The sequence below is a fragment of the Eumetopias jubatus genome, unplaced genomic scaffold, assembly GCF_037043125.1.
Source record: "Eumetopias jubatus isolate StellerSeaLion01/CBP00866 unplaced genomic scaffold, mEumJub1_p1.0 scaffold_6, whole genome shotgun sequence".
Taxonomy (NCBI): Eukaryota; Metazoa; Chordata; class Mammalia; order Carnivora; family Otariidae; genus Eumetopias; species Eumetopias jubatus.
Genome location: NW_028274812.1, coordinates 49813441 through 49831655, shown reverse-complemented (window position 1 = coordinate 49831655; position 18215 = coordinate 49813441). Strand labels below are relative to the sequence as shown.

Here is an 18215-nt window from a genome sequence, read left to right as displayed (position 1 = left end):
AAAATTAGTCTGAGAAAAGCCTCCGTTTAGCAGAATTTGCTCTGAGCTTATTTGCATCTGTAGAAAGAGCTATTTTCTCAGTGAAAAATATTTTGATGTACACATAAATGCCAACTGAAGATAGTGGCAATCTCAAATATTGACCATAAGACACGACTTTGAAGGAGACTGCAGGCAAATCTATGAGAAAATTTAAAAGAGTTCATTCTTCGTAAAAAAATGTGACATGAATATCAGAGACATATGGCTAAAAACTGACTAGAGCGAATATATACCCCAAATAATTATGGTCTTATGTTCTTTTAAATGCTTAATCAGTATAAAAAGGTGTTGTCTTTTTTTGCTCTAATGTATATGGACATGTTTTTAATTTTTAGAAATTTTATTTTTGAGATTTTGAATAGAACTGTTTCCAAGGTCCAAAATATTATTGAAATGATGTCAGTTAATAAATCAACTTTTTAAAATTCTATAATATTATTTCAGTGACTCCTCTCAATGATGTTATGATCCCACATCTCTAGCTCTCTTGGCTCCCACTGACAGATGTGGGAAAATATGAGATGCATTTATGTTCTGAGAAGATACGCTCAAAGCATTACAGTAATTTTCTAGTAGAAAAATACATAAGCAGTATCCTCACACCACCAAAACTACACTTTTTAAAGCAAGACAAAAAAAAAAATGACTAAAGATTTCCCTTCCCAAATTACTAGGCATTTCAAGAAACAGCAGGTTTTAAAACATCTTAAATGCAGCATCATCCTTGTATGAATGTCAAAGAGAGATGAAACATAATTAAAAAGAGCTAACTGGTTTGTTTCCCCCTCTCTCATTTAGTGGTCTGGTAACTACTTATGAATTATACTTGAAAATGAATCCTTTCATAAACTCATTCTTTATTCAGCACGTGAGGACTGAATAAAAATGAAGAGCTTCTCCCCTTACAGTCAGACTGTAACCTCTAGTATTTACCCTGATACCTTTAAAATATGGAACTGAAGGATCACACCCAGTAGCAGTTCTTTTCTAGTCTCCAGCATCACAGTAAACTCATTAAAGAAAGGCCTGAAATTCTAATACTTTCCACTGACCTGAGGCTCCATGGCAACCTGAAGTCCTTCCTTCCAGGGCACACGGAAGAACTGCCACAAGCTAAACAGTGGGAAGCCCTGAATCCCCACTTCACTTTGTAATATCTGGTACACAACTCTGCTTCTTCAGAGGGCAGATCTTCCCACTCCTTGCCCAGAAGGAACCTAATACAGGTATGCTAAGGCATGACTACTCAAAAGAACAAGCATAGTATAAGAATATAAGCAAGTGAATATGCCGCCATCATTGTTATCATCATCAAGATAAAATACAGCTCAGACACTGTGGCAGGACTGAGATTTACACCTAATACACAGCTGCAGACAAAAAATGTTACTTCAGGGGCGCCTGGCTGGCTCTGTCGGTGGAGCATGTGACTCTTGATCTCAGGGTCATGAGTTCAAGCCCCACGTTGGGCACAGAGCTTGCTTAAATAAATAAACAATTTTTAAAAAAGATTTTATTTATTTATTTGACACAGAGAGAGAGAGAGAGCACAAGCAGGGGGAGTGGCAGGCAGAGGGAGAGGGAGAAGCAGCCTCCCCACTGAGCAGGGGGAGCCGATGTGGGACTTGATCCCAGGACCCTGGGATCATGACCTGAGCCGAAGGCAGTCATTTAACGACTGAGCCACCCAGGCGCCCAGTAAATAAATTTTTAAAGAATGTTACTTCATTTCTCCATAGTTGAATTCAATTTGATCATGACCATTGCATTTCTCATTATGGCAGAAAAAACAATCTTGCCACTTCAAGATAACTTAATCTCTTCAGATTTAAAATTTTCAGCTGCCTCAGGGCAACTAGTCAAATTAAATTTACCTCAAACTTCGTCTCTGGGGCTATGTTCCTTTCCCTTGACCTTCTCCCTGCACCCCCACCCCCCTACCCCCCCATACTCCCAACCCCCCTGGTTAGATGACAGACCACCACAGGATGGGTGAGGACCTAGTCCAGGCGCTGCCCTCCACGCCCTCACTGGCCTCCCTGGGATGTTTCTTCCCTTTGTCTTTGGGCGTTGGCCTGGTTCTGCTGATCTGCTGATGTGACTGGTAGATCGAACCCAACCAGTCTCCAGGAGTGAGACTGCACAGTTCATTCTGTGCCGCCTTCATTCTGCCTCCAAGCCTCTCCCACCCGTCTCCCTCTGCACCTCCACATGCACCCGAGGGGGCCTGCAGGCCCTTGCAATCTCTCCCATGCCACATGCAGGCTTTAGGAAACTGGGAGTGGACAGCACTTCAGGGCTCATTTCTGCCTAAATATGCCCCACTGCAGGGCACACTACAGGTGGTTTCCTTCCAGCGTTCCAGACAGGAGGCAGATTCTCCTCCACCCTCCTGAAGTAGGGTAACTCAATGACCCATTCATTTCTCTCTAGTCTCCTCTAATCTCTAAAGGCTCCATGCTCCATCCCAGGAAGGTATTTCCTCCTTCCTGCATGGCTTACTGTACAATATATGCCAGGCCTTCTGAGATCTGCCTTCTTGGAATCCACAATCATTTTTCTTCTAACAAAGCCTGTCTCTTTTGAGTGAAGGCCTGGGCTAGCTCTGGTCTCTGAAACATGTTTCAAGGGCCTGTTTTGAAAGTCAAAAGCTGAACAACGTCTTCTTTGTCATAGACCATATTCTGTCCTCCCCCTGAAGTAATGGAATCCTTAGCCTCAGTGGGGAAGACTCCCAGTGCAATAAGAATTAGAAGGAAGGGAATGTAAATTGAATACTAGTCTAAGATACTATCACCACCAAAGCAGCTCATCATAATGCAAGGTTTCAGTGATCCCAGAACACTCATCCAAGATTTATTTTTTAAAGTAAATTCTACACCCAACACGGGGCTAGAACACCGACCCCAAGATCAAGAGTTGCATGCTCTGCTGACTGAGCCAGCCAGGTACCCCATCATTCAGGATTTTTAAAAAAGTGCAACATACTGACATGTCATTCTTCTAGAAGACATACTTTACAGTCAACCCTTGAATAATGTGGGTTTGAACTGTGTAAGTCCACTTACACATGGATTTTTTTTTATTATAAATACTGTATAGTACCGTAAATGTATTTTTCTCTTATGGTTCATTTTCTTAATATTTTCTCAAGCTTACTTTATTGTAAGAGTATGGTATGTTATACATATAACATACGAAATATGTTAACTGACTGTTGATGATCAATAAGGCTTCCAGTCAACAGATAGCTAACAGTTATGTTTTTGGTAAGTCAAAAGTTATACATGGATTTTTGACTGCCCAAGGGGTCAGCACCCCTAACCTTTGTGTTGTTCAAGGGTCAACTGCATACATATTTGAACCAAGGGCAAAAGAGGCCTATGGCTTCTTATCTAATGTCCTTAATCGCTATTCTACAGTTGAGTGGAGATCCATTCAAAAAGAAGCCACACTTGTTCAGCATCATTTTGGAACTCTTCACTCCCCTCGATTTCCTCTTCCTAAGGCCTTCCTGCCTTTGTTTCCCCTACTCCATACCTGCTGTGTTCACTCATCACATCCTGAAAACCTTAGATCTTTCTTTACTGTATCCACCATCCCAATTTCAGCTTGCTCCCCTACCCAGCCTGAATCCTACTTGCAGCTGATTCAACTAATATTTTCTTTAGTCTCTTAGAACACCCTCCTCACTTGACTGTTCAAATCAATTCTCAACTTTAGGTCACCACAAGGTCAGATTTTCCATTCCAAAGTAACAAGTACTACCAGGCAAAATCACAAAACTGGCCTAAAGGAAACCATTAAAAAGACCTACAAATTCCAATGGGGCCTCACTATTTTTCTGTAATACTTTTCTTTTTTCTTTTTTTTAAGATTTTATTTTTAAGTAATCTCTATACCCAGCATGGGGCTCGAACCCACAACCCCAAGATCAAAAGTCACATGCTCCACCGACCAATCCAGCCAGGCACCCTCTGTAATACTTTTTATTCACCTATTAACATGTTACCCTATATTTTCATGGCTGTTTGGGCTTTTTCTAGATTCTCCAAGCCCCTCTCCCATATCCAAACCTTCCAACCTTGGATGATGGCTCAGCCTCCAATTTTACTGAAAAGCTTCAAGACACTCCACGTGTCAGTATCTTTATCCTTACAGTAATAGTTAGAAATCACACATGTAAAATACTGTGCCTTCCCCTCAGTAGGGCAAAGACCTTTCCATGTGTTCTTTCTCATTCCAAGTTACTGTTAATTTTTATCCCTTTGAGAGCTACAGTGGGTTGAAAAGTGGCCCCCTTCCCATTATAAAATATGCCCATTTGGAATCTGTGAATGTGACCTCATAGGGAGAAAGGGTCTCTGAAGATATAATTAAGGATCTTAAGATGAGATCATCTTGGATTAGGGTGGCCCCTAAATCCAGTGACAAATGTCCTTATAAGAGGAGAAGGCCATGCAAAGACACTCAGAGGAGAATCTCCTGTGTATTAGAGGCAGAAATTGTAGTGATGGGTCTAAAAGCCAAGGGATGCCAAGGCCTGCCAGCAGCCACCAGAAGCTAGGAAAGAGGCATGGAACAGTATTTCCTTCAGAGCCTCCAGAAAGAGCCAGCTCTAGTGACACCTTAATTTCAAGACTTTTGGACTCCAGAACTATAAGAGAAATTTTTCTGTTGTTTTAAGCCACCTACTTTGGGGGTAATTTGTTGCAGCCAAAGCAGACTAATGCAAGGGCTCCTTCTATACCCATTATGATCTTGCCCCTGTCTACTCTTTGCTGATCCTTTATCCCCTCTCTCTCCAGTCTCACCAACATCACCCTCATTAGTGGATCATTTCTGTGTGTTCTATCTCATGTAGGAGGTTCTGAAAGCCCAGCTGAGTGTCCTGGTGGGGAGCACAGAGCAGGGCTCTTCCCACGTGGCAGTTCTGAATCTCAAGTGCACGGGAGCATTATTGTGGGAGTGGAGGCCAGCGTACTTCATCCCCTATAAACAGAACCTCTGTCACAGCTAGGGACAGGAGATCAGGGAAGGCAGTGGAGTTTGCCTTGGGCACCCTAGATCAGGAACTCTTAACACCTTCCCACATTGGACTCTTCCTCATATGCCATCCTTGGGTCAAGGTACAATCAAAGAATGTCTGGGGCTGCAGTTTTCCAAGCACCAGTCCTCCTTGTATCACACTTAGGTATAAACTAACCAGAACTTCCCTGAAACTACTGGCACCCACAGACACATCTGGCTCCGCTCATTATACTGTAGTTCTTCTAGGTCCTTCCCAGCCACACATCACTGGTCTTCCCTGAGCAATTCTTGGCCTCTTAGAGAACGACCTTCAACTCTTAGCAGTCTGAAATCAAGAATCTGTCGAACAATGACTATAGGACAGTGGGAATTATATGGGCAACCACATTTATATGAAAAGAAGCGTGTGGTATGGCACACTATCTACCTATGCTTTGGCCGTAATTTGCAGACAGGATTAGAAGTTGCCATCACTGCATTTTCACCCAAGGAGGTAGAACATAAGGTGGAACCAAAAAAACTGTGCAACCAAAATCTGGATTCTAAACATGACTCTGAGGATCTACCAGTGCAGAGGACCTAATGTACTAAGTACAAGAAGAAAATTTATTCAAGATGCATCTCATTCCAGAAGTACTGAAAACATCTGTAAGACCTCCCAGCTTGGGAGCTTAGAACATAATCAGCAAGCATTTAATAAACGCACAGTTGAGTGTAGTACTACATAGCACAAAGCAAATTAAGTGAGGTGGGCTTTCAGCCTTCTGGAAGCCTGCTACTGAAAATGGACAACATTGACAATGCCATGTACAAAAGTGACTGAACAAGCACAAACTGGATAAATCCATGAAGTGGTGACATTACATGCCAGCTAAGGAGAAAGTGCATTTTGACAGTGGTATGTGATCTCCCACATTTAAGGAGGTGGTTTGGTAGTGGGGATGGAGGGTGTGCTCAAATCATCGACCATGTACGGGTATGGAAGGAGAAAAGTTCACTACCACTTTCTAAAGACCATAATGGCATTTCAAACAACAGTGAAGCACCAGGTACCTCCCCTTCCCCCTCTTGGCTGCAGCAGTTGGTCAACATCCATAGAATGTGTTTGTATTGTTCTCCATCCCTCAGATACACTAAACTTGGCATCCCGGTGAGGGCTACACAGGGGGACACATTAAAGAGGAATCACAGAGAACTTTTCAAAGGTAGATGAGAAGACTCTTAATAAGTGGCTGACAAACACTGACTGTTGTGCTGTTGTGCATTTTGTTATAGAAGTGACTCGAGTAATGACCCTAACCGTGGAAAACATTTTATAAGGTTTATTTTTAGTCATTCTTTTGAAGGCTATATAGAGGCTCTGGTTGGGATGCAGTGTTAGTCATTACTTTGTAGGACATTAAGTCCATGGAAACTTCCTCCTCTACTAGGGAGATTCACTTGGTGATACTACCAAGTGAACAAAATTAACACATGGAGAGGAAGGTACTCCCACGGCCACAGCTGGGTGTCAGGTGGATGAGGGACTTAGGTAAACGCTGCTTTGAGGAGTGCAGAAATGAGTGGGCACCGACCCTCACTAGTCCTCACAGACTTCCAGGCACAACACTGGTGGCCACTCTGCACTAACCCCACTTCCACCGTCCACTACTGTGTTCTCCCAGTTTCCTCCTGCTATTGAAATATTCTGCGTTTCCCCTGGTCTTGGATGTCACTGCACCACTGCTAAATCCCTATGGTTTTGGTGAAAATCTTACTGGTGAAAGCCTAATGGCAGAGGACAAAGAAGTAACTCTTTCCCTGACCACTCTAAATTTTTTTTAAAATATTTGTTTGCGTATGTTTGTGTGTGTGTGTGTGGGTGGGTGAGTGAGAGAGAGAGAGAGAGAGAGAGAGAGAGAGAGAGAGAGAGAGCGCACACATGCGGTGGGGTGGGAGGGCAGAAGGAGAGAGAATCTTCAGCAGACTCCCCGCTGAGTGCAGAGCCTGATGCAAGGCTTGATCCCACAATCCTGAGATTGTGACCTGAGCCAAAATCAAGAGTTGGACGCTTAACCAACTGAGCCACCCAGGCACAGCCCTCTTCCCTGACCACTCTAACTTTTTTTAACAAAAAGTTCAAATTTTGAGAAAAAGATCTTTAAACATACACCATTCTCAAAATACAGTGGTGGTTCCCGAAACAGTCTGGGACAATCACTGACCCTAAACCATGTGGGTTGGTAGAGAGTGAATCTGGTGCCATCAGAAACTACAGAAGCTCAATGTCCAAGGAGATGCTAGCCTAGCCCCACAGACGGCCAGGAAACCAGCTACATATTCCAGTGCCCTGATCCAGGGCCCGTCTGAATAAACATCCACCGAGTATCTGCACTATGAATGACATTGTGCTACAAGGTATAGGGGGACAAAAGGGAGGGATGGGCAGCAAACAACATTTTTGCACACATGGGGCCAACAGTCTCTTGAGAAAACAGGACCCATATACATAGATTTCTTGGAGGCCTGTATTCTAGTCTAAACTGAATTACTGGATGTATGATCTTGGGCAAGTCATAAAATTTCTCTGCACCTTGGAGTCCTCATATGAGAATTTAACAACATAAGGCATCATTTATCAGGAGACAATTGCTCACAAATGTTCAGTGCAAGAGGACGAGGAGATTAGGGGAAATTTCCCAGAGCTGGGATTCCAGCTGGGCCTTGAAAAATGGGTAGAATTCTGAGGTGAAAGAAGGATTAGGGGATTCCAGAAAGGAAAACAAAGGCCGGAACACATACTTCATATTAATGAAGTATGACATCTGGCTAATCAAGTGTTAGTGTAGTGGTGAATGAAGTGAGCCAGGTATGACCAAGGATGTGGAGATGGAAGGTGTTGAATGCCAGCCTAAGGAATGTGGCCTTTCTCCTACTCAGTGGGTTGTTAGTAAAGGGACGAGGCAAGAAAACCAGTATCTACATCAGCCAGCACATCCATTTTACATGGATCAACATCTCCTCACTCAATTTAGAAGGTATAGGAGTAAAGCAACTGCAGTTGTGATTTGCAAACCACGGGAGAGCCTGAAAGACATAACATATTAAGAAAATACAGATCGGGCAAAAGTATACATAAAGGACAACCACACAACTGACATTTTCAAGTAAGAGATGATGATAAAAGATAGAGAATGACAGAATGTTAGCGTTCATTGATGACTCAGCTGTGACATCTGAAAACAATGAGGTGCTCTGTTTTTACTTATAGGTTGGACAATAAACTCCATAATGAAAGGTGAAAGCCTCCAAACTCTGAGAGCAAATAAGAGAAAGAAACTTTTAATAGAAATCGGCACTTTTCAAGTATCCTTGTGTGCATGTGCTTAGTTACAGGCAACACACCACACAGTTCTGGAATAAAATGAAAATTGAAAGGAAAATCAAATTTTACAAGTCACAATATTTGAAACCATTATTGCTTTTAAACAGATAAGACAATGTGTGGAAATGAAGAAACTTGTTAGTGTTTATTTGCCTTTTCAGTAGAATTTAAATTGGGGCGGTGGGGAGGATCTCATAGAAATACAGATTCAGTAACTTTCTGGGGATTAAAAGAAGAAAGGATTGGGAAAAGTGCCCTGGGCTTTGTTGTGGGAAAGGCGATCTGGCTCATTTTTAATTTTCCATTAAAGCCCTACTTTTTGGTATAAAGCAGATGGAATCCTTATACAACTCCATGAAAAGCCTACTATTTTTGGGAACCTCAAAGATGGAAGCTCTGAAAAAAAAATGAAAGTGTTTAAATTCATCAGATAAAATCCCACCAGCACATTCAAAAGAAGCAGGTACTTAGAAATCTTAAAAATACAAAGTAAGTGGTCTCCCTGTGATTGATTTCTGATCCCCAGCCTCCCCTGGGCGGCTGCTTGCTCTGGCTCTGGCTGATTGATGATTTTCTACCCCTTCATGGCCTGCTCTCATCAATGTGGCCGAGACTCACTGTGCTTCCTTCATTCCTTGTCTTTCAGAAGCTGCCTCCCTGATGGTTCCATCCCCACTGCCATTCTCATATCCAGAAGAGATCTCAGTGTTCAACCCTGCCTGCCCCAGACTACCGAGGCAGAAGAGGGCCTGGACATATGCACTCTATAAGATCCTCAGAGAATATTCATGTAACCATGGCCCTAAAGCTCTCTCATTATTATTATTATGAGCTAAGACCTAGTTCAATATTTTTTGTTTGTTGTTCTGCCAGGGTGGATGGGAGAACAAGAGGGCTGATGTTTACTGGGCATGGACTGTGAGGGCACTGGGCTAGGAGGTGATATGCACTGTCTCCATCCTTACAGTTTACAATCTCATTTGAGAGATGGAACAAATTTAGCATTAGGAGCATAGATCCTGGAGTCAGACTGACTGCCTGGGTTCAGATTTCAGCTCTGCTGCTGACTAGCTGTGTGAGCCTGAGGAAATTGCCTCCTATATACATCAGTTTCCCCCTCTGTTAAGTGGGAATAATAATGATAGTACATCATGGAATAACGCTGGGTGTTGTGCTGGCCAATCAACCATGAATATGATATAGTCCCTGACTTCCAAAGAGCTCACAAGTCAATGAAAAAGACCAGTATCCACCCATTCTCTCACCCAGCTGATGCCATTTTGCTTTACAGGTCAGACTGTGATAAGGGTGATGATGAGGAGGTAACCAAGTGCCATGGGGGCCCAGAGAGAGGACCAAAGAAGGGGCTTCGCAGAAGGTAAGTCTTGAATGGAGCAATGAAGGAGTGAGGTTTCCACTAGGAGGTAAACGTGTCTTTATATCCTTCAACACTTAACACAGAAGCAACTGCAAAGCAAAGGCAAGGACATTAGAAAGCAAGCAGGGAACAAGGAACCACAGCTCTGGAGCAAAAGTGGGCATGAACTTAGGAGCCAGACAGACTTGGCTTCTCTAGTAATTAGCTGTGTGACAATGCACAAGTTACTTTACCTTTCTGAGCCTCAGTCTTCCCATTTGATCAATGGGGATAATAACACCTGCCTCACAGAGTTGTTATAATTAAGTAAATTACTGTATGTAAAGAACTTAACAAGGCCTCCAGGGTGCAATAAAAGTGGTCGGTATTGTTATTTTTATGGTGTATTTAAGGAGGGGTAAGTAGCTGTGGTGTGCTACATGCTTTTTTACATTATCACAAGGCCATCAATAAGTAGCCCTCAGAAAAAGCCTTACGAATTAAAGTAAGAAATGAGCTAAGACCTTCCCATACTGTATATTTTTCTCCCCTAAATTTACAGTTAATAGATGTTCAATACATATTTGCCCAAACCAACAGGGTGCTGCTTGAGGTCACAGGTCTACAAGAGCAGAAATATGTGATGATCTCCGCTTCCTAAAAACACCCAGGAAGGACCCAAGTCAGTTTCACACCCAAAGTGAGGCCTCCTGCAAGTCATTCTGGAAGCTCTGAGACGAATGGGAAAACGCTCTCATCCAAACATTACAACTCAGAGCCTTACAAACGTTGTTAAAGTTTCATGAGTCAGTAAGCATTATATTTTCTTCCCACGTTTTTATTAGACCATAAATCCAGTTCAGTTTATATCCTTCCAGGATTACTGTGTTCTAATCAAGTCCAGAGTGCCACTTAGCCTAGGCTCTCTGTACTGCAGGTCTCCTAAGTCCAGTCGGGTAACACTGTTTAGGCTACTCATGTGTTTTAGCAGCCAAAAATTAGATTTGCTCAACTAGAAACACTGAGGGGAAAAAAAAAGAGATTTCTCTAAATAATCCAAATCACCCTTTTTTCAGAGGAACCAAGTTCATGAAAGTCATAACTCATGTTTTCTCCCTCTACCCTGTAGTCTTTACCTTCGGGAAGTATGATGATATTCTGAAGTCAAACTCAAGGGATTTACATGGTAAATAGGCTAAAATTCTGGTTATCTGACTAAAACCAAGAAACCCTTTCATAGGGCTAATTTCAAAGTACTTTTATGTTTTCTACTCTCAAGAATTAAAAAGGCTCTGCATTTCTTAAGAAAACTTGCTAAATATGCTGTTTTCAATCAACTATATAAACTTTCCTACCTTCCCAGTAATTCTTGACTCAGGCCTGACATCACCCAAATCTCTTTTAATATTCAAAATTTCCTTTTATGCAGACAGTATATCTTCATTTTCCCTTCCCTAAGGGATATATATGTTATGTGTGTGTACACACACGTGTTCATGCATTCACACGCGCACACACACACACACGAAACAGCAGCAGCAGATTCACAGCTGTTCCCATGTGTGGGGCACTATTCTGACTGCTCTACATTTATTATCTCACTGATTCCTCATAGCAAAGCTTAAAGGTGCAAAAAGGGAGGCACAGAGAGTTTAGGTAACTTGGCCCAGTTCACACTGCTGGGAGGGGAACCAGGACCACACCCGCATCCCTGCTCTTGATCACATTCCTCACCTGGGCTGGAAGGCTTGACACCTGGCTCTACACGGTGATCCTGCCACCTTAGACAAGTCACTTAGCCCCCTGGGCCTCATTTTTCCTTATAAGGAAAACAGACATGTTGGACTACATGATCTCCATCCCTTATGGTTGTATGTTCTGTGGTTCATACATGTTTCTACCTTGGTCTGGGGAGCAGCAGAGCTGTAGACTGCCACTCCTTATTCCCCTGATGCTGCTCTGGCCAGATTCAGAGATCTTTGGTGCGAAATCAAACTACACTTTTAATTCTTAACTTTGCTTAATCTCTGGGGCATAACCCTCCCCTCCTGGGGATCAGGGACACCTCTCTCCCCTGGGCCTGCTCAACACTGTGGCTGTTCCATTCAGGGCCGGGGCTCCTCTCCCTCAGCCCTGCCTGCAAACTCCCTTAGTGATATTGCCCACATCCATTGTTTCAAGTAGTTTCTGATTTGCTGCTAATCGACTTATATTTAAGTCCTCGTCTTCACTCCAGACCCATCTATTCAACTACCCTGACACACCTGGACCTGACAATCCAAAGTCCATGATAAAGTCATCATTTTACATACCTGTCCTCTCCTGTCTTACTGTATCACCTGTCTGCATGCCTCTCTCCACCTAAGTTCTCAGGACCCTTCTTCTGCACCCCCTCATATACTGTCTCACCCCCGCTTATTCTTTTTTGTTCCACTCCCCCTTCCATTCCTTCCATTCAGACCTTCATCTATTGCTCATCTGAGTTTCCATAACTACCTTCCCTGCATCGGTCTTGACTGCCTCTGGTCAACAGCCCACACGGTGGCCAGATGCTCTTTTATAAAATACAAATTGGATCAAGGCACATTTCCACTTACAACTCTTACATGGCATTCTGCCATTCTGACCCTTGAACAATGCAGGGGTTAGGGGTGCTGACCCCCATGCAGTCTAAAATCTGTGTATAATTTTTGACTCCCCCGAAACTTAACTACTAATAGCCTACTGTTGAGGGTGCTGATAACATAAAGAGTTAACACATATTTTGTATGTTGTATCTATTATATGCTACATTTTTACAATGAAGTAAGCTGGAGAAAAAAATGTTAAGAAAATCATAAGGAAAATACATTTCCAATACTGTACTGTATTTATCAAAGAAATGCATGTGAGTGGACTGCACAGTTCAAACCCATGTTTTTCAAAGGTCAACTGTACTTACAAGAACATTCTCAATTTTTCCTCTAGCCCCATCTTCTTCCTCTGTCCATCTCTCTACAACCACCACCTACTCTGAACTACTTGCAATTTCCCAAAAGGTCTGTGCATTTGCCTTCTGGGCTGCTCCTTCTAGGGCAATGGCCTTCTGACAACACTCTACTAGCTGACTCCTAGTCTTCATCTCAAAGACACCTCCACCAACCTTTTCTGCCTGGCTGCCCCACTTTCCCACCTCTTTGAAGAGATCACGCTCCCTTCTATATGTTCTCTTGTGAGGACCTCTAAAGTCACGGTGGTCAGAGACTTCCTTTATGCAGGTAAGTTCCTTGGGGCAGGATCACACCTCTGCCCCTGAAGCATTTAGTTCAAGGTCTGGCATGGTGGATACAATGAATGAATGCGGCTGAATGAGTAAATACATAGGACAATTCACAAACACAGACCTGTCTGTGGCCCACAGAAGGACCCAGCTTAAAAAGGAAATCACAGAGAGTAGAAGTATTTCCCTATCAACATGCTTTGCTTTCCCATTTTTAACGTTATTTTTATTTAAATATGAAGTTGCTTCACAACAACTAGAAGTATCAATTTCCAAAGCATTTAGTCATCCCCCCATATGACATATTTTAATTAATATCATTATATCCGTATATAGTATTTTGCATATTGCCTAAGAGCAAGGGCTCTGAAACCAAACTAACTGGGCCTGAATTGTGACTCTACCACCAAATAACTATATGATCTTGAGTTAGTTACTTAACCTCCCCGGCTTCAATTTTCCATCTGTAAAATGAAGATAACCAAAACCACTTCCTATCGTTTTTGTTAAGACTAGAACTTCAACACGGATCGACACATAGTAAATGCTCAATAAAAGTTAGCTGTTATTTATTTTTATCTCTTCTAGCGGACTGTGAGCCCTTAAAGAGCAAGGACAGCAGAAACATTCATTTTCATGACCCTATCTCCCAGTGCCTTGCCCACAATAACACACTTGGCTAATGTTTGCAGATCAGATGAATATAATGAACTGTCTGTAGCAAAACTACGTGCATTATTAAGTATGATGTCTAGTATGGACTGCATTGCTCCAACAGTTTGGAGGCCTGTGGAGAACAGAGACTATCCAGAACACTTAGCAGTTTGCCCTGCTCCGGGAGGTCTGGAAGCTCACTTAATCTCCATGGAATACGCAGGGCAGGGTTCACAGTCACCAAGTCAGGGCAGCTGTGTGGTAAAGGGGACCCAGGCAGGACTGAGAGCTGAGCCTGCCAGGGCTCCCTTCCCATTAGCATGGCCCTAGGCAAGAAATTTCTCCTCTGCAGTCTGCTTTCCTCTTTCAATTAAAACAAGGTAGAACTGTGATTTCTAAGGCCCCTCCTAGACACTTTGGGAGTCTTTAAATCAGCAAATAAAAAAACGGGGCCAAGAAAGATGCTCCTGGAGTAAAAGAACCATATCAAAGTCAACACTGGAAGCCTAAGATCACTGTATTAAAAGTAATCACTGAGTGGGAACGAGCTACTTGAATCGACAAAAAGCAAAGTTCTTCAAAACACGTTCAAAGTAAAAAGATCTGAACTCAAGAAACCAAAAGAATAAAAGCAATGATGGGTACAGGCTACAGTTTCCATATATTTTAATTCTCATCAGCCTGCAAACTCCCTGACGGCAATGACTGTGCCTTGTTGAGTGGCAACATCTGGCAAAGCTGGGGGCCCAAAATACATTTCTTCTTGATTTTTTTTCTTAGTCAAGTGGCTAACCTATATTTCCCAGGCTCCCCTGCAGTTAAATGTGGCCATATAACTAGCCCTTGTGTATAGGATGTGAGTAGAAGTGATGGGCCAAGGCATTTCCAGGCCAAGGCATTTAAAAAGTGGACTACTGCATGAGGAATAATAAACATCTAATGCTTTTGAGCCATTACATTTTTGCAGGCCTATTTGTTACAGCTGCTAACATTAGCTTAATGAATCCAGGTGCCTGGCACATACCAAAGACCTAACTCACATTTATTGAAACAGGATTAAGTAAGACCAGGTTCCTTCTCTCACTGTGCTGACTGGCTAATGATGGAAACAGAGACATGCCAAACATAACCCTGTTTCTGAAGTCTGAAAACAAAATTGGAGGTGTGGTGATTTGTTTGGAGGGGAGGATGGAGAAAGCATCAAAGACTTTTGAGCTGAGCCCTAAAGGTTAAATAGAACCCAAGCAAATCAGATGGGACTGGAGAGTCCAGACCCAGCACAAAGCATAAAGTACAGAAAGCAGAGTGTGCATTTGTTCACATTCAACCTTATCATTAAGTCTCTTTAGCTTGGTCAACACAGTGTGAGCTTATTGTGCACTGACTTTCCTTCCTGGGTCTGGCATCAAACAAACAACCCTTTGTTTTTACAGTACACTCATTAACCCTATTGCTTTTTTTTAATATAAAAAGTTCTTCTACGATGAATGTCCTTAGAAAGTGCAGAAGTAAATGTTTAATGCATCATAACTCTTTTCTAATAAAATTCTTGAAAAACAAACTTGAGACAGATCTATTATAGCCATCAAGGAGCCATGCTCTTAGGAATCAATGGGTTCAAAGTTTTCACATTATCAATTAAGTATGTAAGAGTCACTGGCATACAAAATGGAACATTAAGCCTCTAAATTTACATTAACATTTCCTCTTTAGGAGGAACACCAAACAGATGGTTCAAAGTTCTGTCAGAAGATTCTCTACATCCTTTGCTCGTAGTTAAGTGCCCCCAAACCTAAGATAGTTAACAAACCACTTCCTCCAAAAGTCTGTGAGTCCCTTCATCTGCAAGCACAGTACCCATGGGACCAGGACGCAGGAGAAAGAGCACAAAGGGTGGAAAGTATTACCATGGCTTGGGTGGTAAGAGGAAGGATGTGGGTGTCCGAAGGCTACCCTGAAGTGGGGAAGACACATAGTCTCCAGTGGTCTTCCAAATACCAATTTATTCTGGTTTTGATGCCCCCAGAAACTTTTTTAAATATAAGGGTAAAACACCACCACTGGGCAGACAAAATTGCATTTCAGTACTTTTGCACTTCTTAGACTTCAGAGAAGAGGTCTGGCTGCCTCACTCTTACCAAACACCAATTTAATATTCTGATTCTGAAGCAAAATTCTTCTGCCCCCACACCAAGGTATCATCCCCCAGCTCTTTAGTACCTATCCCCAAAAGAGAGGAGGTTAAAACAAGGCAGAGGAGGGCTACCTTGCTAGTAAAGCAACTCTTAAGACTGCTGGAATCATTTCCCCTTAAATCGAAGAAATACTGCAGCTGCCAGTCAACACTACTGGTCCAGGAACACAGCAAAATGACAGCACCTGCCACCCCGCAGCATCTGGGGTCTTTTATTTTTTGGTAAATGTGGCAGAAAAGACTCTCAGAGAGAAAATCAACTGCTTTATCTGAGAGAAAGGGAAGCCCCAGTGAAGAGAAATAAGAATCATCGTGCCCATCCTTGGGTACTTTGTGTGTCTCCTCTCTGTGCACTGAAAGGGCTCTTTGTGTCACACACACACACACACACACACACACACACACACACACACACACACACACACACACACACACACACACACACACACACACACACACACACACACACACACACACACACACACACACACACACACACCCGGCAAGTCTGTGTGATTTATTAAGAGGAGGAGGGGCAAGAAGGGTGATTTTATCCCTCTTCTCACTGAGTCCCAGCAAATCTCCGCCTGGGCCCAACCTCGCTGGCCTCTTTCTGGCCCAGTCCCCTCTGCCTGTGGCCACAGAGATAAGAGAGGGGAGGCGACCAAACAAACAAAAAAAAACCAGTCATCGATCTGGGGAAGTAGAGAGGAAATCCAGCGAGCAGGGAAGGGAGGAGAAAGGAGCTTGAGGGAGCAGAAGGGGTGGGGAGGCAGAGGAAGAAGAGCGAAGGCTCCAACACGGGGGACAGGGGAAGGTTGGGTGGGTGGTGGCACAGGAAGAGTGAAGGGGAGGATGGGGGAAGTGCTAGGGAGGTGCCAGAAATAGGCAGGAGGATGCGCTGAGGAAAGCGACGACCGCAGAAGGAGGCCGAGAGGTGGAGGAGTAGGGCAGGGGTGGGGTAGGGTGGGATGGGATGGGATGGGATGGGGAGGGAAGCAGCACGGGGCATCAATTATTAAGTGATTACATCATCCCTGACATTAAAACAACACACAGAGACCGAGTCCCCGTGGGGGGCCCCCGAAAGGAGGGCGAGGGTGGAGTCTGGGCCAGCCTCGCCCCCCCCAGCCAATTCCTATTCTCACCCCGCGCCCGCTCGCAGGCGAGGAAATGGGCCCCCAACCCTGCGCCACCTCAGGGCCGCACCCCGCAGAGGTGTCCTCCGGCGCGGCCGCGGGAAGACTCCCAGCGGAGCCAACTCTCCGGCAGCCCCGCGGGGCGCCCCGGAGGCGGCGGCGGCGGCCGGGAGACTGCAGCGCCGGGCGCCGCGGCGGGGGCGGCGCAGCGCGGGGGCGCCGGTGGCCGGCGTCTCCGCAGCATCCCCACGACCCTCCTGCGGCGCATCCTCGGCCGCTTACCTGCGCGGCGCTCAGGCTCCGGAGCCCATTCACATGGTCTTCTCCCCGCCCTCCTCCGGCGCGGCCGAGGCGGCTCCGGTGGCTCCTAGCCGGGCTCGGGAGCCGGTGGGCCTCGGGAGAGCGCCGAGGGGGCGGCGCCGGGTGTCCCCGGCCCGGCGGCCGGATCCTTCCCTGGCGTGGACGGCGACCGCCGGGCGGTGCGGCGCGGGCGGCGGCTTTGTGTGCGCCGGGAGAGCTCTCGGTGCGCTGGCTGAAGTGTCGCGCGCCCGGACGGGAGAGAACGCGCGGCTCGGATGGCACTCTGCCTCTGCTTTTGCGGCCGACCGGCGGGCGGGTCTCGTTGGCCTTTGGTCACGACGACCCCTCCTCCTCTCCCGCGGCAGCCCCCTCCCCGCCGGCTCCGCTCCTGACAGATGGCGCAACTGCAACAACGCGCCGCAGCCGCCGCGGCTGCTCGCAGCTACTCACGCTGATGCTCCGGCCCCTCCAGCCCCAGCCCCAAGCGAGGACGGGGCGGGACGCACGCTGAGAGTGGCAGGCCCCGCTGGCCTATCAACGCATCCGTCGGGAGCTGCGGGCGGCGCCCATTGGTGTCTGAGGCGGGGGCGGGGCTGAAAGGGGGGGTGGGGCCACCGAGTGGGTTGAGCGTTACTGTGGCAGCAGGCATACTGCCGTGCGTGCAGTGTGGGTTGTGAGAGGGGATGCGAGATTGGAGGAGTTGTGTGTGTGCTTTTAAGGATTGTGTGGACTTGCGAGGTAGTGGGTTTGGGCGGGGGAAGAAGGGGAGAGTGTGAGCTGCAGTTTCGGCTTTGCGGAAGGTTGCAGCTGCCGCTGCAGAAAGGCATCTGCCATTCCCCCAAAACCATGGGAACCTGCCTGGAGAAAGGGCTATC

General features: G+C 45.1%; 1 protein-coding gene across 5 annotated transcripts in view; it reads right to left on the bottom strand.

Annotated features, from left to right (window-relative positions):
• The window catches only part of FYN (FYN proto-oncogene, Src family tyrosine kinase), a 209792-nt gene extending 191993 nt beyond the window's left edge, over positions 1-17799 (bottom strand). For 4 of the 5 annotated variants that reach the window (XM_028104113.2, XM_028104112.2, XM_088023887.1 and 1 more), the window contains exon 1: positions 17323-17798. The gene's annotated coding sequence lies outside the window, so the exon portion shown is untranslated. Of the gene's footprint in view, positions 1-17322 lie in introns of all 5 variants that reach the window. The other variant, XM_028104114.2, reaches the window with a different exon arrangement.
• Between the last annotated feature and the right edge of the window lie 416 nt (positions 17800-18215).